General features: G+C 41.1%; 1 protein-coding gene across 2 annotated transcripts in view; it reads left to right on the top strand.

Moving 5' to 3' along the window:
• Nucleotides 1-18,397, top strand: part of HDLBP (high density lipoprotein binding protein) — a 67,408-nt gene that overhangs the window by 10,784 nt on the left and 38,227 nt on the right. Inside the window, exon 2 of one of the 2 annotated variants that reach the window (XM_068544056.1) lies at nt 3,771-3,843. The exons of the other annotated variant lie outside the window; for it this stretch is intronic. The gene's annotated coding sequence lies outside the window, so the exon portion shown is untranslated. The remainder of the gene's footprint in view (nt 1-3,770; nt 3,844-18,397) is intronic. 2 annotated transcript variants of the gene reach the window in all.

Genomic DNA, 18,397 nt, shown 5'->3' on the forward strand with positions numbered 1-18,397 from the left:
TCGGAGCACCTGTGCTCTCCCGCAGGCCTCCCTCCTCCTCTGCAGGAGCCGGCGGGGAGTCCCGCTGTGGACCCTGACGTCATTTGGGGTGTGCTGCTCAGCATGTTGGCGTGGTGCTGTCAGCAGCTTTCTTGACACTGTCTGGTGGTTTAAAATTCTACTTTTGGACTTCCCTGATGGTCCAGTGGTTAAGACTCCACGCTTCTACTGCAGGGGGCACGGGTTTGATCCTTGGTTGGGAAAGTTCCACATGCCTCGGTGGTGCAGCAGATAGATAAGTAAACAGATAAATAGATAGGTAAGTAAATAGATAAGTAAGTTAATAGATAAATAAATAGACATTAATAGATAAATAGTTAAATAAATCACAAATAAGAAAATTAAAAATAATTTTAAAAAATAAAATAAAAATCTGCTTTCATGAACTTTGAAAAAATGATGTGTAAACAGGCTTTAGTATCATCACAATATTATAAAATTGAGGTAAAACTTTGTTATGCTCCATAAAATGTGAGTGAGAAGTGCACTGATGTAAATAGGTGAACTCATAGTCAGAAATACATTATTAAACTTGGGTTTGACTTGGAGTTGGATGGTCAGTGTCTTTTGCCACCCCCTCCTACCTCAATGTGTTTATTTCCAAATTAAGGCATTTATTTTTTCTAATTACAAAAGTAGTACTCTTCTCTATTTAAAAGAAATGTTTTTTAATTCTCATACTTTAAGAGCAGTTTCAAGTATGGTACAAAACACTTTTTTCTGAACCACCTGCAAGTAACTTGGGGACATGAAACCTCATCACCCTTGGCTATTTCAGTGTGTTTCCTGCAAACAAGACGCTTAGTACAACCGCTCACACACATGAATACTTTGCTACCTTCGGACCAGTTCACGCTTCACCAGAAAGACCCAGATGACAGCCCTGTGTTGACGCTTTTTGTCAGGTCTCTAGTCTCCCCTACACTGGAGCGTTTGCCCCATCTTACCTTGGCACTTGATGACCACAAGCGGTTAGTTTGCAGAGTGTCCCTCAGAGTGGGTTTGTCTGTTTCCTTCTGATCCGATTCAGGTTTTGCGTCTTCGGCTGGAATAACACAGAAGGCATGCTGGGTTCTTCTCTTCTTGGCGTCGTATCAGGTGGCACGCGATTTCGATTTGTCCCGTTACCAGTGGTGCTTGCTCGGCTCGCTTGATAAAGGTGGTGTCTGCCAGGCTTCTCCACCGTGAAGTCTTTGTGATTAATAAGTGTACTGTGGGGGGAGGTGCTTTTGAAACTGAGTGTCTGTTCCTATCAAACTTTCAATTTACTCGTTTTTATCAGTGCAGGCTAAGAGTTTCCCATTTTATTCAGTTGGTTGTCATCTTTTATTATCATTATATATTTTGATGTTTGGCCAGTGGGAGCCCCTTGAAGCCAGCTCCTGTGTCCTGGCTTGGATAAGTCCCCATCATTCACTTAATACTTCTTGCTTTCTTGTACAGCAAGGTACTCTGGGCTCTTCATGTACAATGCTTTCCTGCCCCAGACCTGAAATCAGCCTTTTCTTTGAGGAGGCCCGGTTCCATTTTATGACAGTTGGTACTCAGAGAAGCAGAATGTGGGCACTAGTTGGGCTGTTGTTGGGGTGTTAATGCACTCAGGCCCTCTTAGTGGACAGAGATGGAGTGTGTGTGTGGGTGTGTGTGCACGTACATGTATACGTGCACACACACAGATATACAGATGCCTGTGTACTTACAACACGTTTGTTTTTACATTTCTGTATGTTGAAAGACATGAGTTCATTTCAGAACCTCGGTTTCTATCTAATACCACAGGGTTCGTTCCAGTCTCTCCCTTTCCGAATTGGTAGCTCCCTTTTCCAACAGTGACAATCCTAGGTGCCAGTGTCCCTAATATATTTACTTATTTGATTAGTCACCGTGTGTGTTCCCAGTCTCCTGTGGCTGCCCCCTCTTCTGCACGGGTGCCCTCTGCTCTCTTCATCTCACTCAGCCTCTGATACCCTAGGTATGTGGACACCCCCTTATGTGGAACTCATATCCCAGTTTCTAAAAATAAAGTGCTGTGCACTATCTTTTTGCCCTTTCGAGGCTGTTACCTGAGCCATCGCTTCATTGTTGGTGATGCCTGCTGTATGGTATCGATGCATCACTGTGTAGTTAGTTACCATTATCTCACTGGTGCACAGTTGCGTTTTTCCAGTTCTTTGCATGTCACTATGCTTCTATGAGCCTTCTTATGCCTATCATACCTATGCCTTCTGTGTTCTTGTGCAGGTACTTCTGGAGAGTAGCTTCTTTGGAGTGTAACCACTGAATTGGATTATGTGTATGTCGATTATTTGTGGGGTTTTTTTAAAATTAATTAATTTTATTTATTTTTGGCAGTGTTGGGTCTTCGTTGCTGTGCGCCGGCTTTCTCTAGTTGCAGAGAGCAGGGGCTACTCTTCGTTGCGGTACGGAGGCTTCTCATTGCGGTGGCTTCTCTTGTTGCGGAGCGCAGGCTCTAGGTGGGCGGGCTTCAGTAGCTGTGGCTCGTGGGCTCAGTAGTTGTGGCGCATGGGCTTAGTTGCTCCACGGCATGTGGGATCTTCCTGAACCAGGGCTCGAACCTGTGTCCCCTGCATTGGCAGGCGGATTCTTAACCACTGCACCACCAGGGAAGCCCGATTATTTGTGTTCTTAAATTGAGTTCTAATGTTACACATCCTCAGCGATAGAGGAGCCAATTTTCCTCACCATTTCAAAACCTGCATCACTTCTGTTCATCTTTGTAGATCTCATAGAATAAGGCAGAATGAAGATGAACACATCTGTTCATGGGTTTATGTGCCGTATGTCTTAGTTTTCCATGAACTGTGTGTTGATAGGTCCTAGTCTATTCAGATGTTTCCCAACCAGACAAAAACTCTGTTTTTGTCCTAACTTCTATACGATAGCCTTTACTGTACAAAATTCTTAAGCTCTAATAGGGTCAAGTGAGTCAGTATCTTCCTTGATGATGTCTCCAGTCTGTATTATCAATAGGCCTTTGCACCCTCAAATCACAGGTTTTTCTCCCCAGTCTTCGAATTCCTCAAGGATTGATTTTTTACGGCCAGATCTCTAATCCAGCTGAAATTTATTTTGATGTATGGTGTGAGGTAGGGATCAACCTTTATATTTTTTCCAAAATGGATTGCAAATGGGCCCAGTTCTGTTTATTGCCTAGTCCATCCTTCCTTGCTGATTTGAAATGGCACTTGTTTCAAATGCTAAACTCATAGATACACATGAGTTTGTTTCATTTATCCTTTTTCTTTTTCCTTAGCAAAAACCACCAAGTACTAATTACTATTGCTTTATGGTGTGTTTTACTTAACTTCAGGTTGAATGTTTTTTCTTTTTCCCTCTTTTTTTTTTCTTTTTTTCAAATAACCTAGAACAGTTTTATTTTTAGGTGAATTTGGGAGTCTTTTTTACAGCGTATATATTGAAAAACAAAACCTACGGGGATGTTGTGTTAAGTTTCCTAGGGCTGCGAAAATAAATTACCACAAATTTAGTAGCTTAAAACACCACCAATTTATTCTCTCACAGTTCTGGAGCTAGAAATCTAAAATCTGGCAGGGCCACACGCCCTCTGGGGGCTTTAGGGGAGAAACTGTCCTTTGCCCCTTCCAGCTTCTGGTGGCTGCTCCCATTTTCTTTGGCTTGTGTGTTCCAGTGTCTGCCTCCACCTTCATATAAGCTTTCTCCTCTGTGTTGTCTCTTTGCCTCTCTTTCAGAATGACACTTGTAATGGACCCATCCAGATAATCCAGGGTAATCTTTAAGCACTTCTGGAAAGACTTTTTCCAGGTAAGGTAACATTTAAATTCCAAATATCAGGACCTGATATCTTCGGGTGGTCATTGTTTAGCCTACCGCAGATGTTATTCGGCATTTCCATGAGGGTGTAGATGAACTTGTGTGGGGGGGGTGGGGAACAGACATCTCTGTGATGAGTGTCCTGGATGATGAAACTGCATGACTCGGGCATCTAGTGTGTGTGTTGTTTTGCTAACACTGAACTTCCCTTCAGTTTTCCTAGCTTTTCATTAGAGTAGAGGGGTTTTCTAGACAGATGGTCATCTGCAAATAGTGGCATTTGTGTCTTAGCTTAATTATTTCTCCTTAGGTTGCGTGTTTGACGGTCTTTGACCGTAGTAGACGTCTTTGCTGTTTTGTTACTTACTTTATTAGGATAATTTTGGCTTTATCTCTTCGTATTGCCACTCTTCGTATTGCCACTTCCTTCTATTCCTGAAGTTACATTCCATAGGAAGCAAGGAATAGGTGGTTGAATTTCATCAGTCAGACGGACGTTTTTTAAATGGCCATCTATCAGTCATGTATATATGTTTTTTGTCCTCCTTTGAGCTTTAAATGTGAGATGTATACATTGCCTAATATTGAATCCTTACTGCATCCCTAGAACAGACCTACTTAGTCATGGTGCCTTATTCTCTAAATTTAGAGTGGATTTATTGGGCTGGTGTTTTGTTTAAAATTTTATATGTTTGTAAACTGGTTTGTAGTTGATAATCTCTTTTCTTTGCAGCACCCACTCATTGTTCTGGGGAGGCAAAGCAGTGCCCTAATTTTCCTCTGGGGAGCCACCCTTTTTACCATGTACAAGCCATGTGTTTTGGATGAAATGGCCCAGCTGCGTGGGTGGACCCTGATTGGCTGTAGCTAATAGACATATTCCATCCCCTTGGCCCCTTGACTATAGTTATTGGTCCTCTTATGGCCTCAGAACCCAATTAATGCCAGTGAGATACAAAAATAATTCATGGGGCAAAGAAGCTCCTACTTCCTTGGGAACTACCAGAAGATGTAATTACTGCCATTTATAACACTTCTTATTTCAGTACTAGGCAAGGATAATATTGTATCATTGTGCGCTTGTATTCTTTGTGTGCTCTTTCCTTGTCTTTATCAGACTTGGAAGAGTTAATTGCTCTTTAATTGCTTTTTTCAGAGAAACTGATTTTGGTTTTGATTGACCACACCAGCTGTATTTTGTTAGTTTTTGTTTTCTATTTCACCTGTTCTTCGTTTATTTATTCCATGTACTTTCTTTGATTTTCTCTTTCCATCTTGATTTGAATGCTGATTAGCTCATTTATCTCCATTTCTTCTTATAATAAAATTTACAGGTTTGATTCATCCTCAGAGTATAGCTTTGGTAGCATCCTGTATGCCCTGATAAGTAGTGCTCTTTGATCTTTTTTTTTACACCTTTTTGTTAGGAAAACCTTCAAACATATCCCAAAATAGGAGAGAATATTGGTATTTCATATACCTGTCACCCAACTTTAAGAGTTGTCAGCATTTTGCCATTTTTATTTTATCTTTCCCTTGCTTGTTCCACACTTGTCATACTTTTAATTTTGAGTTTGAGTATTTTAAAGCAAATATCACATTTCATGTCACTTGTAAATAGTTTAGTATGTATCTTCAGTAGATGAGGGCTTTAAAGAAATTTTACCTAGCAAAATTAACTATATTTTGTTAATATCATCCAGTATCTATTCTGTGTTCAGTTTTCTCCAAATGTCATAAAATATGTCTTTACACTTGGTTTGCTTGAGTCAAAGAAAACCCAAAGAAAGTGTCCACACTGCATTAAAAATCTAAACAATTTAAAAATCTGTAACAATCCCTTTTCTTGTTTTCAAAAAAATGCTACTTGTTTATGAAAGCAACAGGGCCATTTGTGCTGTGGATTTTCCCACATTCTGCATTTGGTTGATTGTATTGTTGTGGTGGCATGTGGTATATTCCTCTGATCCTCATATTTTCTGTAAACTGGTAGCTAGGTTTAGATGCTTAATTGGTTTGGGGGTGGTTATTTGTTTTGGGTTTGGGGTTTTTTGTTTGTTTTGGCAAAGCTGGTGTAGGGAGGGTGTCAAGAACACATCATAGATTGTGCTGTGTACTTCATATTGCATTATACCAGGAGGCGTAACGTCTGGCTGTCTTTCTCTTCGTTATGTTACAAGTGATCAGTGAATGAAGTGTCTGCAGGCTGATTCTGTCCCTTATTATAAAGTTTTTTATCAACCAGTTATCTAAGGGGCTTAATAGCCATTTTGCTTATATTCACTGTTTCATTGGTGTGTTAGTTTCCTATTGCTGATGTAACAAATTACCACAAACTTGGCTGAAACCACTCTCACTGGGGTTAAGTCAAGGTGTCAGCAGGGCTTCCTTCTGGAAGCTTTAGGGGAGAATCTATTTCTTGCCTTTCCCAGCTTCTTGAAGCCGCCTGCATTCCTTGCGGCCCTTTCCTCCATCTTTAAAGCACATGATTTTAAGGATACTTACTACATTTAGGTTCCACCTGTATAATCCAAGATAATCTTCCTATCACAATATTCTTAACTTAATTCATTTGTAACATTCACAGGTTCCAGGGCTAAGTACCTGGATATCTTTGGGGGCCGTGATTTAGCCCACAGTTGGCAGTGGCAAAATGAGGATTTTTCTGGTTCTGTTTCTACATTTATTTGTTGGCATTTTTACATGAAGAAGGTTTCCCTGATCAATTCTGGTTACTCTAAAATACAATTCCTCCTGAAGAGAAAGGAGAAATGATTTCTTTGCTTTATTCATATTTAGAATATGTTTGGACTAGCAACTTCCAAAGCAACAATGCATTTTTGTTGCTTTTCCCCCCTAGTATTATAAACTTGTAGATGTGTATGTAATTGTGTTTCAACCCATCGAAGCCAATTTTTGATGCTTATATTGTTCCCCCAAGTTGGCTTCTGTGTTCTTTGGACGTGACCCTATTAGTCTGTGACTCCTTCCTTGCTCTTTGCCACAGCGAGATGTCCCATCTTGTGACCTGGACTCAGCCATTTTTCCAAGGAGACTGGTTCCTTTTATTGGGGAATGGTGTTGATTGCCACAGTCTGTGTGCTCAGGGTGGCCAGTGCCACTGCATTGCTTCTCGTAGCAGACAGGCCTAGGAACCGATCATGAGTATAGATATTTCCAATTCAAATAAAAACCTACGTGGTTTTTGCTAATGCTGAAAATTGTTTTTTAAGGATATTAACCTTATTCTACAACATAAAATATTTTTAGAATAATAGTAACTAATGTTATTAGATTATATCCCACTTGGAATATACTGTCAAGTTACTGTGTTTTAAAGGTATGTTTTTCTCTGATGCTTGCGCCACTGTTGTGACATTGTTATTTAGGTTCATTTCAATTTTTTTTAGTAAAAGTGTTAAAGAAGTGTAATAAACATACAGAGACCTATGCAAATCCTTAGTGAAAATTCATTGAGCCATAAATGTTAACTGAACCCAACCATATAAACACCATTAAGACAGAGAAGCAGGACATATTTGTTTTTAGAGTTTGTTCTTCTCTGATTTATATGGTTCTAAAGGCAGAGGGAATCAGTGGTGTATTCAGATGAGTTGGCGTCCATCCCTGTCCCTCCTCCCTTTTCTTCTCCCAGTGTTGCCTCCCATTGTTTCTTCTTGCAAATACGAGCAGACGTAGGTACACGGGTGTTTCCGACACCTTCTTGGAGTTAGGTAGCTTACTCTGCACCTCCTGCCTCCTTCGCCGTTTCTCACTAACCTCGTCCCTAGAGACCATGCATAACAGTGCATGGAGATCTTGCCATGCATGCCTCTTACGCTGCCTGTTATTTTGTTGCATGGTTTATTCAGTCTGTCTCCTCCTTAGGGAATTTGTGGTTATTTCCAGACTTCATCAGCTTTTTTATTTCTCACTTTTTCTGCTCTTGCATTTCCACAGTTCTTTCTTCACACAGTAGCTAGAGTTCATCCCAAGTGGGTGCTTCGTGTCTGCTTGGAGTTGGCCTCTGTGCGGTCACCTTAGTCTGGCACCATCATGCTGATGCGGGCCCTGCTGCCCACCTGCTTCCCATCCTCAGCTCCCTGTGGAGCCAGAGACAGGTTGTCTTTATCTTCCTCCCCCTCTTTGGTTCTTACCGGTTTTCTAGTAGGAGGGTTAACAGTTTTTTCTTGCCCTGTCCAGGCTTCTCTGTTGACAGATGAAACCTCTGAGGTCCTGCACCCCAGATGCTCTTACGGCATGGTGGTCTACCCTGAGTCCTGGATCTCAGGTGTTTGACTCAGGACAGAGATTAACTATCTCTGCTTTGGTCTGTACCTTGTATTTGTTTTGTTTTTGTTTAATGCTTAAATTTTTAAATTTATTTATTTATTCATTTGGCTGTGCCAGGTCTTAGTTGTGGCACTCGGGGGATCTTCCTTGTCGCATGCGGGATCTTCATTGTGGTGTGTGGGATCTTTAGTTGCGGCATGCATGTGGGATCAAGTTCCCTGACCAGGGATCGAACCCGGGCCCGCTGCATTGGGGGCATGGAGACATAACCACTGGACCACCAGGGAAGTCCCTGTACATTGTACTTTGTATGACTATGCCTTTATGTTGAATCAGTTCTTTGAGCGGTTGGGGACAGCTGTATCATTAAGGGTTTCTAGGAGGTCTTTAAATCCCAAAGTGAGGTTTACTCCCTAGAGTAGACTCAGAAAGATAGTAGTGGAAGAGATGATGGAGTCCCATCTCCTTGTCTGACAAACGAGGAAACAGGCCAGCTGAAGAGGTGTGATGTGCCCAGTGTCACCAAGCAGATGGCACTTGAGTGCCCGCCGAGGCTTAACAGCCTGCAGAGGAGAAAGTCCGAAGACTTGATGTTTCTGAGGTTTGTTTCTTCCTTTGTAGAAAAGCATTTCATTTCTCTTTGGACGGGACTGGTTCTAATTCTTAAGTATCCACCCATAGCTTTAGCTAGCTTTGTATCCATTGCAAAGTTTTTTATAAACATGAGCTAAAAGCTCATTCTAGCTCATGGAACTTTTCTATGTAAATTGTAGGAAGAAAAAAACACCTTCAGGTATATTGCTCTAGGTCAAACTTGGAATTATTTTGTTTCTTGTAGTTTAATTGTAGGACTGAGGGGGAGAGACAGCCAGAGCCCTCCTCCATGGCTGTTCCATTCCGTCCTTCTCTTCCCAGAAACGCCCTCCAGGTTGAGGCAGAAGGGTGGGCCTCCAGGCCTGTGTGTGGAGGCGCTGCTCTGAAGCATGGTGTTCAGAGACCTCACGGATGCACTTCCCTAGAAGCAGTGGTTGGTTTCTTTAAGGACACAGAGACTTGTCGAGGCGGAGACCTAAGGAGTCATCTAATCCAGAGGGTCGCCCAGTGGAGAGCACGCCACCAGGTGGGAAGTGCTCTGCCTAGGTTTCCAGGGCGCGGGTCCAGCGAGGTGTGCTCCCTCGGGGACCTTTGTCTTTGCGCTGAGGTGAAAGGTGTCTGTACTCGTTCCTAGTTGTGCTGTTGGCTGCTGGCAGAGCTCGGCCTTCTGTGCTGCCCTCCAGCCACTTAGAGACACCTGAGGTGCCTTCCGATTCCCAAGGGCTTTAATGGGTTAACGTAAAGCCCCGTCCTCCACAAAGAAATTCACCACAAAAAAAGCTTACTTCAGACTTCTTGCTGATAACATGGTCTAATGAAACTGAAAAGAAATCCTTGTGCCTCAGGCTTCCACTCATTTATAGTAGCTAGTGCTACGTAATAGCACCTGTTTCCCTCCAAGTGGAAGTATCTTTGTTGAAAAAGTGAGGCACGTCATATCATACAGCTTCTCCCCCCCCACTCCCCATGTACACTCTTGTGAACACTTAGCATATGTCCATCCATAATTTCTGTACCTGTTAAAACACACTTTTTTTGGTAAGTGGTATATGAAATATATGCTTTTATGTGTGCTCACCTACCAACTTAACAGTAAAATTGCTGACTTTTTGAGTCAGTAAGTGCAGTCCCCCCTCCTTTACCCTGGCACTGATACTTCTCAGTACCCGACTCTGTGCTCCTATTCTTTCTCCTATTCACAGAACTCTGTGTTCTCAGTGGCCTGAGTGTCCTTCTAGAGTTATTTTTGCATAGACAAACGTGTCTCTCTAACACCACGGGTTACGTATTGGTATACCATAGAGCTGCCCCTTTATTGACACGGATACTGGGTATGGGGTGTAGGTGGGGACGTTTGCTCATTCACCAATCATTTGATGCAGAGCTGTGGGTACTTGAGTGTCTGCTGACTGTATCCTACATAATCTCTTCTTGCATAAACCAAGCTCATATAATACGTCATCTAGGACATTCACCATCAGATCAAGAATTTAAGACACTTAATAAAGCAGTTAGAACGCAGGATTCCTTGAGGGTTTTAAGATTTTTTTTCACCTGACATTTTTTTTAAAGCAAACTGGCTTTGTTGAGAATTTCAATGTGGTAAACTTAGTGTTCACAGAAACATTTCTCTTCACTTTTATTTCCTTATTTTTTAAATTAATTAATTAACTTATTTTTGGCTGCGTTGGGTCTTAGTTGCTGTGCGGGCTTTTGTTGGCGTTGAGCTGGGGCTACTCTTCATTGGGGTGCGTGGGCTTCTCATTGCGGTGGCCTCTCGTTGCAGAGCACAGGCTCTAGGCGAGCGGGCTTCAGTAGTTGTGGCTTGCGGGCTTCAGTGGTTGTGACTTGCGAGCTGTAGAGCATAGGCTCAGTAGTTGTGGTGCACGGGCTTAGTTGCTCCGCGGCTTGTGGGATCTTCCCGGACCAGGGGTCGAACCCGTGTCCCCTGCACTGGCAGGCGGATTCTTAACCACTGCGCCACCAGGGAAGCCCAAAATTTGTATTTTAAATTACAATGTGTAATCAGGTTGCTCCTCAGAAAGGTCATTCAGTTATTATTCTTCCAGCCACACCAGTATGCTCACACCGTTTCTGTCCTCATACTTTATTTTTGCCAATTTGAGAGGTGAAATGTAGAGTCTCATCTTACCTTCAAATCTGTTTTTTTTGTACAAATTAAATGTTTCCTGCATTTCTGTGGAAGATTTTTGTATCTTTTGCCGTTTTTTTTTTGTTTGTTTTTTGTTTTTTAATGGGTTGTTAGAGTGCTTGGAAATACTGTAAACTATACTTGGCCACTTCTTTCTCAGATCTTTGAGACTATACCCTCTACCACGTGCCCCTGGGTGTTTGTGGTACAGGAGATACTTTCGTGACTAAGACAAGTACCCGTTTTGTATTTTTTCCCCTACTCTAAATTTATTCATTATAAACAGGAGATTTGTAAAAAAATGACTTGAGATTTTCTTCCTTTAAGACTGTTTTGTAAAGTTTATTAATAAAAACTTATTGTCTGGTTACATTTCTTTCTGCTTTGTTTGATTTGGAAAACCGACTATAGCACTGCTGTTCAATAAGAGCTACATGTATAATTTAAAATTTTCTAGTTTCCATCTTAAAAATGTAAAAAGAAACAAGTGAAATTTAAGTTTGATAATATATTGTTTGAACTAATGCAAGATATCATTTCCACATGTAATCAACATAAAATCATTAATAAGATGTTTTACATTGTGTTTGTTGTACTAAGTCTTCAAAACCCATGTGTATTTTAGCCTTACAGTCTATGTCAGTTCTAACTAGCCACGTCTCGAGTGTCCATAGACACACATCGCCAGGACATATTGGTCAGCATGGCTCAATAGAGTGGTTTCATTTCATTTCTGTGGAAATCCATTCACTTACTCTTTTGAACCTAACCTTTGTCCCATCTGCTTTTTAAAAAGAGTTATAAGGTGTATTTATCTGACACTTGTTCTTGATGTAGGCTCTAAATAAATATTTTTCTTTACTCATCTGTGAAAAGATATTGCTGATTATTTCAGTATTTGTAAAATTAATGTGCTAGAGTATTATGTTAAGTGTATTCATTTAGTGGAACGTGGTGATGTGTTTATTTAGTGGAATTAAACACTAATATCCCCAAACAGTGGGATACCTACTATAGAGCAGATTATCTTCCTTGATCTTTTTAACAATTTACAAAGGCCTCAGAAGTTGATAGAGGTGGGAAACGTAGAAAGTCAGAGCATAAACAACCAGCCAGGGTGACCCAAGTAGTATCTGGCAAGATTCTGAACGTAGGTGTCCTGATGACAGGTGTGGTGTTAATTACACAGTCTCCTCTCACTAGAGACACCTGTCACGACTTAACTAAAACTTAGTTTTTACCTATTTTCACATTATGGAGAAATACATGTCATTGAAGAAAATACTAAGTTACCCTTTCTGTCACTTCCTAAAAAGAAGTGACACTGGGGGCTTCCCTGGTGGCGCAGTGGTTGAGAATCTGCCTGCCAATGCAGGGGACACGGGTTCGAGCCCTGGTCTGGGAAGATCCCACATGCCGCGGAGCAACTAAGCCCGTGCGCCACAACTACTGAGCCTGCGCGTCTGGAGCCTGTGCTCCGCAACAAGAGAGGCCGTGATAGAGGCCCGCGCACCGCGATGAAGAGTGGCCCCCGCTTGCCACAACTAGAGAAAGTCCTCGCACAGAAACGAAGACCCAACACAACCAAAAATAAATGAATAAATAAATAAATAATTTTTTTTTTTAAATTTATTTGTTTATTTATGGCTGTGTTGGGTCTTCGTTTCTGTGCGAGGGCTTTCTCTAGTTGTGGCAAGCGGGGACCACTCTTCATCGCGGTGCGCAGACCTCTCACGATCGCGGCCTCTCTTGTTGCGGAGCACAGGCTCCAGACGCGCAGGCTCAGTAATTGTGGCTCACGGGCCTAGTTGCTCTGTGGCATGTGGGATCCTCCCAGACCAGGGCTCGAACCCGTGTCCCCTGCATTGGCAGGCAGACTCTCAACCACTGCGCCACCAGGGAAGCCCTAAATATTTTTTAAAAAAAAAAAGAAGTGACACTGATAGAATTAGTGGAGAAAGAACAAAGCCAGGTAAAGGAAAACATGGACCACAGCTATTTGTTTCTCTCTCATCTGAACTTGTACTACTATATTTGAGGGGAACAGAGCTGCTGAGTTGAATGTACATATGGTAATAAACACTATCTCTGAGCCAAAGAAAGGAACCTAGTTTTGAGGTGTTCAGTATTAGAATGCACTACAAGTCAACTTGGGTCAACACTACAGTTTATATTTATAGCTCCATATAAATAAGCTTAATCACAAAAGGAGTTTACTGGTATATTTCAGCTATCAAGAAGGATGAAGGCATACTCTTTGCCCATACCTGAACACCACACTCAGTGAGGGAGAGCAAACTGTGCTCGGCACCCCCGCCCCTTAGCGCCAGTCTCCCACAGGGTGGCAGGGCTGCCGAGGGAGTATCAGACCTGAACGCTCCCACTGCCCCAGCGATGCCCCCTGGCCCACTGCTCTTCCTGACCCCCATCAACGTGACCCTGCTTGGAGGGGTTCCTGTCAGGTAGGTGGGTAAAGCAAAGAGGGGTAAGTAGCCTAGGTTACACACACCTCAGTTTGTCCATGTTCGTCTGTTGACAGGTTGTTTACAGTTGTTGGCTGTGATGTGGTTCTTGTATACAATTCTCTCACTCGTGTGGGAGAGCTTTTTCCTGTAGTATATATATCTAGAAGTGAGGTGGTTCGCTCACAGTATTTGCATCTCAAGCCTTAATTGGCCTTGTGAGTGGTGTGAGGTAAGTACTTAGGTTTTTCTCATGTAAATAATCAGTTTTCCCGGAGGCATTGATTGTGTAGTCCATGCACAAGGTCACCTCTAATGAAGTCTGTCTGTTATGTCCACATCTGGGCTTTCTCACCTGCTCCATTGTCCTCTGCCCTTGCTCCTGCACAAGCACACACTGCCTGAATTACTGCAGCTGAAAATCTTGGCTTGGGGAGGGCACGTCCTCCCCGCCTTGTTTTCCTCAGAGTTTTCTGTGGCCCTTGATCTTCTGTATAAGAGTTGTTGTATACATATAAATTATATATTAAATATTTTGTATAGATGTATATAGAAATATTGTATAAATGAAAATTGTATAAAATTGTATAAAATCTGGTTATAAAATTATACACACATATGCATGTGCATACCTCTCTTGGGATTTAAGTTGCGTTTGCATTGAATTTCTAGTCTAATTAAGAGAATTGCAGTCTGTATGATTAAGTCTTCCTATATAGGTGAACTTGGCATTTCTCCATTTATTTTGGTCTTTTCTGTATTTTGACAAAGATTTTTACAATACTCTCCATAAATTCTACTTTCCCATTAGATTTATTTCTAATAGTCAGTTGCTGGTGTTCTGGAACATAATTGATTTTGCGTGCTGGTCTTGTTTCCAAAAAATGTACGAACTCTTTAATTAGTTCTAGTAGTGTATTTATAGATTTTCCTGGATCTTGTACTTGGACAGTTATATTGTCTGTGAACGCTGGCAGTTTTGTTTCCAATCCTCATACCTTCCTTTTTCCTGCCTTACTGCCCTGGTTAGAATCTCTCGTGTAGGTTTGAATAGAAAATGCTCAGTGCAACCTGCCTTCCTCATGATCCCAATATGAATGCCTCTAATGAGGACTCTTGGTAGGTGCCCATCATTGAGTTAGGGAATGTGTCCTTGTATTCCTGTTTTATCAGGAATGGGTAAAGTGTATCAGATTCTTCATTTGAATGTTTTTTGAGATGATCAAATCATCTTGCTCCAGTGCTAATAATGTGGTGAATTACTTTATTTTTCTGATATTGTACCATGTTGCATAACTGGATTAAACTTGACTTTATCATTATATTTTACGTATTTGTTTTTATGTCTCTGGATCAGTTTGCTAGATTATTTTAGGCTTTTGCTTTTAAGTACCTAGATGAAATTCACATATTCTTTTCTCCTGCTACCCTTGTCTGGTATTAAATTTCCCTGGCTTTAAGTGAGTTGGGAAGACAGTCTCTTGGGGCTTCCTTACAAAACCATCTGGGCCTGCCTTTTTGTTGTGATTTTTATATTTGTTTTTTCAAATATTGGAGAGTGTTGGTTATTTAAACTTTCCATTTCTATCAGACTCAGTTTGGGTAACTTACTTTTCTAGAAGTTGCCTATTTCATCTAAGTTTTTGATAATACTTTTCTCAGTAGAATTCTTGTATGATGTTTCAAAGTCTCTATTTTAGTTATAGTTTTTGACCCGCTTTGAATTCTTAGTATTTCCTATTTTTACCTATTCTCTTTTTTTCATTGATCATTTTTGCCAGAGATCTAACTAGTCCTTTTAGATTTAGCTCAGTTTATTTTCTGTGGTATATGTCTTTTACTTCATTGATTTCTTATCTTTATTTCTGTTTTCTTTAGTTTTATTCTGTGGTTTTTCTAATTTTAGAAGAGGGTGACTAGCTAATTTTTACATTTTCCTCTTCACTAATATGGCTAAGATTATAGATTTGTTTCAAGTAACACTCTGGCTTCATTCCACAAGTTTGGATATATAACTGCTTTATTCTAAATATTTTCAGATTTCTTCTTCGACCCATGAGTTATTTAGGAGCAAGTTTTAAACTTCCAGGATTTTTAAAATTTTAACTTGACTTCTAATTAATTGTGTTATGATCACAGAATGTTTATTAATTTTTTGTCATTTGTTGGAAAAAAATTTTGGGGGGCCTTAGCTCCTGACCAATTTTTGTAAAAGTTCAATGTATACTTGAAAAGAATGTGCTTTCTAATCATTGGGCAAAGGATTGTATAAGTCCAATAAAGTAGGTTTTAATTGCATTGCTTTAATATTCTGTGCATTTTTAATCTCCGTAATCTATGTTACCAAGAGTTGAGTCAGTCTTCCCTTGTAATCTTGGCTATATCAATTTCTAGTAACCTTCAGTTTTTATTTATACATTTTGTAGCTACGTTATTAGATACCGTACATACATGATCAGAGTTGATTTAATTTTTTATTCTTGACCTTCTTTGTTCTTAATAATGCTTCTTATCCTACAGTCTATTTTATCAGAAAATAATATAGATAGCCCAGCTTTAATTTGGTTAGTAGTTGTCTGGAGTACTTTTTCTTTCGCTTTACTTTCAATGTCTATGTCCTCATGGTTTGGGATTCTTAAGTAGCTTATAGCTGGATTTTGTAACTGGCTAGTTAGTGTATTAACATTAGATTATTGCCACATTTGGATTCATTTCTTCCATTGTATTTTGTGCTTTATTTGCCTTGCTTTTAAATTGCTTCTGTTTTACTTCTCTTGCTTCTTATTTTCTTTTTTTCTCTTTTATTTAATAATTAGTAATACAAAATAACATAACAAATAAGTAATAATGTATATTAAATAAGATAAAGAATTCTAGGGCTTACCTGGTGGTGCATTGGTTAAGAATCCGCCTGCCAATGCAGGGGACGTGGGTTCCAGCCCGAGTCTGGGAAGATCCCACATGCCGTGGAGCAACTAAGCCCGCGTGCCACAACTACTGAAGCCTGCGTGCCACAACTACTGAAGCCTGCGTGCCTAGAGCCCGTGCTCCGCAACAAGAGAAGCCACTGCAATGAGGAGCCTGTGCACCACAAGGAAGAGTAGTTCCTGCTCGCCGCAACTGAAGAAAGCCCGCACGCAGCAACAAAGACCCAATGCAGCCAAAAATAAATAAATAAATGGTTTTTTTTTTAAAAAAAAGATAAAGAATTCTAAATTGACAGTTACTTCCTTCAGCGTAACTTATAGGTGTTATTTCATCGTCCTCTGGTAGGCATTGTGCTGTGACATGGTCTGCCCTCAGTCTCATGGTATTCCTTTATAGGTAACCTGTCTTTTCTCTCTAGTTGCTTTTAAGGTCTACTCTTGTCTTGGTCGTTTTTGAGGTTTCACTGTTCTGGGCCAAAACGCAGGTTAAATTATCCACCTGGCCACCTGTTCTGTCTCTTTTAAGGAGGGGAGGGAACTGTAACATCTTTACATTCTAAAATTTTCTCCATTATTTTTCCAGTATTTCTTCTCTGTTCTTTTTTTTTTTTCTTTTTAATATTTATTTATTTGTTTGGCTGTGCTGGGTCTTGGTTGCAGTATGCGGGATCTTTTAGTTGTGGCATGTGAACTCTTAGTTGTGGCATGCATGCGGGATCTAGTTCCCTAACCAGGGATCGAACCCAGGCCCCCTGCATTGGGAGCATGGAGTCTTAGCCACTGGACCACCAGGGAAGTCCCTCTTCTCTATTCTTTGTATTTGCCTCCTGTGGACTGCCTATTAGACATGTGTTGGACTTCCTCATCCTTGTATCTGAGGTTCTTAACCTCTCTAATTTGTTCCATCTCTTGGTTTTTTTAAAATTGTAAACTTTATGTTTCTAGTCGCTTTAAATTTTTTTTAATAGCCTCTGATAGTTCTGTCACCTGGAGTTCTTAAGTCTAATCGTCTTTCAGTCTTAGTTTTTGAACTTTGGACTTCAAGCTTCTCTACAGTGTTGGTAGATCTGTGGGTGCCCTTTGCAGCCTGGTGTGAGGTTCATTCCCTCCCAGGTGGGGTTGCTTTCTGTTTTGTTAATTTCTAGGTTTGGGCTAGGCCTTGGATAAATGGGGTTGTAGGAATTTGAGCCCTAAACCTTTACTGAACCTTAATTAAACTAGTGCATGGTTGCTAGTGCTCGAGAGGGGTTTCCACCTCCCAGCACTGGCCAGTGGGGAAGCGTCCTGTAGTCTCTCTATGCTAGTGGGCCAGAACCTACCTTATGTTGAGGGTTGGTTTTTGGGGGGGATCGTGGCTTTAAGTGTGTGTGTGGGGATATCTCTGTTCTAACCTTTTACCTTGAGGAGCCCCAAAGCTTCTCCCCTGTCCCCTTGAACACTGAAAACCCAAATGTCACATACTGATGTTCACCTTTCGAGGCAGCCATAAGGGGTTTGCACATTATCTTGTATGAATATTGCTGGACCCAGATACTCAAAATTTGCCTCTGCAGACTGTTAGTTTCAATGTAGTAAAGCTTGCTGGGAAGGAAAGCCGGTTGTAACTATCAGCACAAAAAGCATCCTGAGATGGTTTGTAGCACAAATTTAACATTTGATTTTATAATATCTTTTGTTAATTATATGTTGTTGTTGTTGTTTTACAGTTTTTTAAAAAATTTATTTATTTTTGGCTGCATTGGGTGTTTGTTGTGGTGCGCCGGCTCCTCATTGCGGTGGCTTCTCTTGTTGCGGAGCACGGGCTCTAGGCACGCGGGCTTCGGTAGTTGTAGCACGCAGCCTCAGTAGTTGCGGCTTGCGGGCTCCAGAGCACAGGCTCAGTAGGTGTGGCGCATGGGCTTAGTTGCTCCACGGCATGTGGGATCTTCCCGGACCAGGGCTCAAACCTGTGTCCCCTGCATTGGCAGGCGGATTCTTAACCACTGTGTCACCAGGGAAGCCCTAATTATATGTTTTTAACCATCTCTCTTAAGGCGTCCTGTGCACCAGGTACTCTGTGAGCTTCTCCTGTGGTGACTTCCTAGCTTCCTTGGAAGTTCCTTGACAGTGGACCTGCC

The sequence above is a fragment of the Eschrichtius robustus genome, chromosome 5, assembly GCF_028021215.1.
Source record: "Eschrichtius robustus isolate mEscRob2 chromosome 5, mEscRob2.pri, whole genome shotgun sequence".
NCBI lineage: Eukaryota > Metazoa > Chordata > Mammalia > Artiodactyla > Eschrichtiidae > Eschrichtius > Eschrichtius robustus.